We start from the raw sequence: 6000 nt of genomic DNA, 5'->3' as shown, positions 1-6000 counted from the left end.
CATCTTCCCTGGGACGTCAGCTGGAACTGGGAGGAAAGAGGTGGTCTCTGCTGGGACTGCCCACCTGGGGGCCGTGACTCTGGGGCTGGCCGGGGGGACCAGAAAGTGGGGCCTACGGGAAGTCACAGAGCCAAGGGGAGAAGCAGGGAGGCGACCCCCTGGGCTGGAGGCACAGTTATCCTGGGGAGGGTAGCCCCCCGGGTGGGCTTAGCTGGTTAGAGCAGGCCCCCCCTCAGGTGTGAGTGGTGGGGGTCTCATGCTCCTGCCTTGGCTGGTCAGGGCGGTGGTATGGAGACGGTGCCTCCGGGTTTGGGGCACACACCACACATTAGTGAACACGGATCTGTACAGTGTGTAAACTCTCAAGCATTCAGCCTTCAGCAACTGTTCTCTCTGGCAGAAGCAAGCGCCAGATTTTTTCAAATCACATAACTAATGCATATTTATTATGAAAAGTGAGAAAACATAGGCAGGCAAAAACAAAATAATATGAAACCATCCACCATTCCAAAGTAACAGTAGTTGGAAGTTTGCTCTATCCTTTTCTAGACATTTTCCTCTGCAAAAATTATACCTATCTGTGGGTGTCTACATATTTACAGAAATGGGTTCCTGCTCCAAATTCTGTTTTACAATCCCACTTTTTTCATTTAATGTGTCATGAACGTTTTTCTATGACAAGTATACAATAGAGGCATCATTTTTAATGGCTGCGTGGTATTTCCTCATGGAAATCAACAATAATTTAAATAAACAATCCATTGCCATTGGGTGTTTAAGTTTTGTGGCTTTCCTTTGGTTTTGCTTTGAACATCTTGTATGTACCTGGCTCTCTTTGTACATTTATCCAATTCGTTCTCTGGAGCAAATTACAAAACAGCAACGGCTGCATTGAAGGTAGATGTGTGTCCAGCAATCACAGCACATGTCGCCCAAATAACTTCCCAAAAGCGGGTGGGGATGGCGGCTCACGGGCTCCTAGGTCCTGGTTCTGCTTTCTCATGCTGTGAAGACTCCACCAGTCTCGTGGATGAAATACGGTTTGCTGTTAGAATTTGAAATTCTCAGATTACTAAATGTTTTTCCTATACTTGCTGGCTACGTGTATTGGTCTTCTTGAGGACATTCCCCCCACTTTTAATTGGGGGTATTTCTTGGTTTGAGTCCCTCAGAACTAAGTCCTGACTCAAGGATTTGCTTGCAAGTAGTTTATCTGGGATGTGGTCTCAGCACCCACCCAGGGACCGAGGACACGAGATGGAAAGAGAAGGCAGCCAGTGCGGGGGTCTTATAAGCCACTTGCCACTGTCCCACTGGGATAGGACACCCCTGCCAAGAGTAGAAAGCTGAGCAAAGACCCCCAGCTCCACCAGGCACTGTCGAGGGTGCTGGGGGCGTAGGAGCGGAGGCATCATTCCTCAGGATTTGGGGCCAGCAGAGTGCAGGCCCCGAAAAGAAGTGCAGGGGATGCTGGTGGCCAGTGAGCAGGACAGCCGACAAGGTCAGCCCGGTACTGTCTTCCTCTTGGTCATTTGAAAGCTCTCCTCAATGCTCGAAGTGTGGACTGCATCATAATATTATGTGTCGAAAAGGCTGGAACTCCTGCCCCCAAAGCCATTTGCCACTCTATTTTGTTCAAGGGACATTCTTTGTCATGCAAACAATTTTAGTTCCTTGTTTAATTCTTCATCCTTACAGTTTCTGCCTTCACGACACGCGCAGACGACTTCTTCCCTCTGAGAGAACATAAACATTGTGCTCATCTATTCCTCGTATTGCAGCCATTTTGTTTTAAAAATAAGTCTTTTATCCATCTGGAACTTGGCTCTTGATCCCTCACGGGTATGTTGGTGAGAAGGCGGCGAGGGATGCACGGAGGGCTGCGAGGCAGGGGTCATTTTGGACCCCAAACGGCCCGATTTTGATATTGTACCTGCATCAGAAAATGGGGGTAAATCTAGATGAAGATCAGTAAAATAAGAAGAGCTGTCCCGTTTGCAAATGACAACAGCAAACATCTACACTGCACTCACCTTCTTACGCAGCTGGTCCTCCCTCCCTGGCCACGTGCCTGGACCCGGGGCGGCGGTGGCCTGCAGGCTTAGGGGAGGCCAAGGCACAGGCCTGCCCTCTCCTGTGCGCTGAGGAAGGCCCTGGCGCGGCTGAGCTCCCTGCGCGGTCCCAGCCCTTTCTGGGCACGGCCCGGGTGGCGATGGGTGCAGAGATGCCCAAAGCCGGCGCGGCAGGCACTGCTCCCCAGACAGCGGGGCTGCGCTCGCTCTGCTGCAAAAACGACTTTAACTCCAGGCGTGGGGGCTTTCTCTACACGGGGCAGAAAGTCAGTACTTCAGGCTCTGTGGGCCGTGAGGTCTCTCGAAGTTTCTCAATTATTGGTTTGCAGCACAAAAGCAGCCACAGACGGTACAGAAATGAATGAGGTGGTGAGTGCCAGGAAAACTTGATGGACACTCAGCTTGAACGCCGTACAGTTCCCATGTGATAATATTCCTGAGTTGGCATGTGTGAGGCTCTCATCACGTCTCCTGTTCGAGCTTCGCCCCCACTTTCCACTCCTCCTTTTCCCAGGACAGAGCTCCCTGTGGCCTGGGGAACCCTGAGGTCGTCTCCAAAGGCAGAGCAGCAGACAGGTTGACACGTTCCGAGATGCTTGAAGGAGACTTCGGGGGATGTGTCCCCCTTTCTCCCTCCTCACTGCACCCAAGTGTATCACAGAGGAGCCTTCGGGGCCCTTGGGGCTGACCTCGGGGTGGCTGCCATGCAGGGCTGCGTCCCCTCTGCACAGACTGTGTGTCTCAAGGGTCAGCCACCCTGGGAAGCTGAGATAAAGGGTGGTATGGATTCTGCGCATCAGCTCCCATGTGCTCTTCCAGAACAAGCCTCCCCTCCCCCCGAGAGTTCATATTACGAGCTGACAGCCCGCCGGCTGGTGCTCCCTGGGATGCCACACCTGTGTGCGAGAAACACCATAAGCGTTTGCACGGCTTGATGCTGTGGAAGCCACGGGCCTTCCTGCTGGTTTACATGTTTGGTGAAGGAGGCTTAGCTGCGTGCAGATTCCCCCCGAGCTGGGGGTCAGCAAATGGATGGGGCGGGGCCCAGACAGCACCTGGCCTTGCTGTGCATAGGTGAGAACAGGCGTCCCCAGGACGGGGTGGAAGCAGATGCCCATGTCCATTTGGGTCATCACAGACCCGTGGTGCCGGCACAGGAGATGGCAGACCCCATGGGGTGTGTCTGTTTTTGCTTTTATTGCCTGAGCCTCTGGTGTCACACCCGAGAAATCCTCTCCAAACCCAATGTCGTGAAGCTTGTGTGCTATGTTTCTGCTAAGAGTTTTATTGTTTTGGGCCTTACGTTTAGGTTCTTGATCCATTTGGAGTTCATTTTTGTATCTGGTGTGAGGTAAGGGTTCAACCTCCTTCTTTTGATGTAGCTTTCCAGTTTCCCCAGCACCCCTTGTTGAAGGGACCGTCCTTTCCCCACTGAATGGTCCTGGCGCCCTCGTGGAAGGTCATCTGACCATACGGAAGGTCGTCTGTACCTGGGCTCTCTGTTCTGCTCCGCTTGTCCGTGTGTCTGTCCTTACACCAGGAGCGCCCTGTTTTGATCCCTGTGGATTTGTGGTAAGTGTTGAAATCAGGAAGCATTAGCCCCCCACCAGACCCGCCCTCTAACTGTGCCCCGAAAAAGCTGCGTTATTGCCACATGAGGACGCCCGCACTCTCCCCAGCCCCCACCCCAGCCCCCCCCCCGAGCACAGGGAGCAGGAAGAGAGAGATGGAGCCCCTCCCTCCTGTCAGGAGCCAGGTGGGCGGAGTGGTCCAGGTCTCCTGTGTCCTTCCAGCGACTGTGAGGCTGTGCAAACCTGGCACGTGGCCTGGTCTATAGAGGACAGGGCCGTTCACGTTGGTCCCTGCGTCTCTCCTGGTCCAGATGCTCTCTGTTTCCGGGTGGACTAGCACTGTCTGCGTCATCTCTTACGCTGCTTTCTCACTTCTAACCCCAGGAGCCGAGTCGTCCAGACAAGCGGCTGGCCTCGGTTACCTGCCTCATTGTCCCGTCCTCCTGTCCCCTCTTCCCAGGACATGTGCTCTGTGGCCCTGGGTGCCTGCCAGCCCTCCAATGTTTCCTTTGCACACACGTGTCTCCATGAGCCACGGATGAGCGGCCTTCTGTCTGTGCGGTGGTCATGTGTGAATGTCACATCCCATCAGCATTGTGTTTTGGTCATCGGTCCTGAATGAACCTGCAGATTTCAGGCAATTCTCTGGCTTCTGGGTGACGTTCCATGGGCCGTCTGCCACGTGTAGGTCGTCACTCTCCCGTCCATCAGACATTTATCATTTATCAGGCACCAACCGGGTGCTGGGAAGGGAGCAGCAGACCAAGTAGATAGAGTTCCCGCCTGAGTAGGACTTCAGGGGCCAGAGAGACAAGAAGCAAGCAGAAAGGTCATTGGTGGAAAGCGTGCGGAGAAAGATGGAGCCGGCTGAGAAGACAGGTGATGTCAGGTGGCGTAGGGGCTACGTTATATGTGAGGGCCCGGGAAGAGCTCCCCATGAGGTCACACTTGAGCAGACAGCTGAAGCAAGATGGGGCCAGCCTGGCAGATGAGCAGGGACTGCAGGCACTGGGCGACAGGAGCACAGTGGGTGGGGGCTGAGGTCAGAGGGGGCGGCAGGTCCTGTGGGGCTAGGTTCTCCTGAGAGGTGGGATCCCGGGGAAGGGGCACCTCCAGCTGATGTATCTGGGCTGGGGGGACACAAGCTCAGGGTAGGGAGACCAGGGCAGACCAGGGGACGACTGGCCTTGGACAGGTGTGGCAGCAGGCATGGCAGCAGGCGTGGCGGCAGTGGGGAGAGCTCCAGACTTGTTATTGAAGTTGGAGGCAATGTTTGATTTATCTGCTATTAGGTTGTCTCCAAGGCCCAGCTATTGCCAATGGTGCTGCTGCGGACACGTCCTCGTCCCATCTCTGGGAAAGGTTCCCAGTGCAGAACTGCTGACATCCAACGTGCAGCCCGGTGCATCCTCGGCCCCACAAGCCCCGCCCACCTGCTTCCCCCAGGCTGCTAGCCGGGCTGGAGGCCAAGTCTCCGGTGAGCTTTGAGCACTGCATGGAGGCTGTCCTTGGCTGACCTTGCTGGACGCACCTTGCCACCTCCCCCACCTCCAGCCCTTTGGTACTCACAGTGAGGCTTCTGAGCAGCAGCACCAGCATCTCCTGGAGCTGGGTGGAAATGCTGCGTCCAGGCCACGCGGACCCACTGAACCACATCGGCACAGTGCCCAGGAGACCCACGCGTTACCATTGGGAAACCTCGCTCCACATTGCCGTTTTCCCAACACTAAGAATCACCTGCATTGTTGACAAGCACCCAGGTAATGTGACACAGGTGGGTGAGGACCCTACCTGGAGAAGCAGGTGCAGCCTCTGGGCTCTTGTTAACACCCCCTCCCCTTGCCCACCACCCTGGCAGCCTCAGTCTCTTCATCCATGGAAGGAGGTGGTTATGGGAACACGCTAACTGCAAAGCACTGGACAGTGTAGCCCCTTCCCACTGCCTGAGCGCCGGGGTTGGCACACCGCACTCCCCAAGGCCTGCAGGAGCTGCCCACACATGCCACTCGGCCACCCAGGCACCTGGGCCATGTCAGCGGCTGCTCCCCGCTCAGAGCTCGTCCCCTGGCTGTCCATGGCAGCAGGGGCCCACGCACAGCGCCCCATGGGTCAGCCCCAGTGGTCAGAACGCTGCTGCCCAGGCACAGTGTGGGAACAGAGCCCCGGGTGTGCTGCCCACAAAAACAGACAGGATGCCGGCAGAGCCGGGCGTGTGGGAGCCGGAGCCCGGCAGCTTCCCAGCGCCGCCCACCAGGATGCCAGGAGGCCAGGGGCCCAAAGAATGTCTGGGAAATTTCGATAGCAGCCGGGGGTGAGAGTTTCCAGCCAGCCCGGGGTGAAGCAAGCCTCAAGGAAAA

The 6000-nt window shown here is 55.8% G+C and overlaps 1 long non-coding RNA gene across 1 annotated transcript in view; it reads right to left on the bottom strand.

Moving 5' to 3' along the window:
* Window positions 1–414: 414 nt before the first annotated feature.
* Window positions 415–6000, bottom strand: part of LOC139079960 (uncharacterized) — a 33435-nt gene continuing 27849 nt past the window's right edge. Inside the window, exon 2 of the long non-coding RNA XR_011534016.1 lies at window positions 415–3631. This is a non-coding gene — a long non-coding RNA (uncharacterized lncRNA). The remainder of the gene's footprint in view (window positions 3632–6000) is intronic.

The sequence above is a fragment of the Equus przewalskii genome, chromosome 27 (genome assembly GCF_037783145.1).
Source record: "Equus przewalskii isolate Varuska chromosome 27, EquPr2, whole genome shotgun sequence".
Lineage (NCBI taxonomy): Eukaryota > Metazoa > Chordata > Mammalia > Perissodactyla > Equidae > Equus > Equus przewalskii.
Note: the sequence above shows the minus strand (reverse complement) of the source record. Positions and strands in the feature narration are given on the sequence as shown.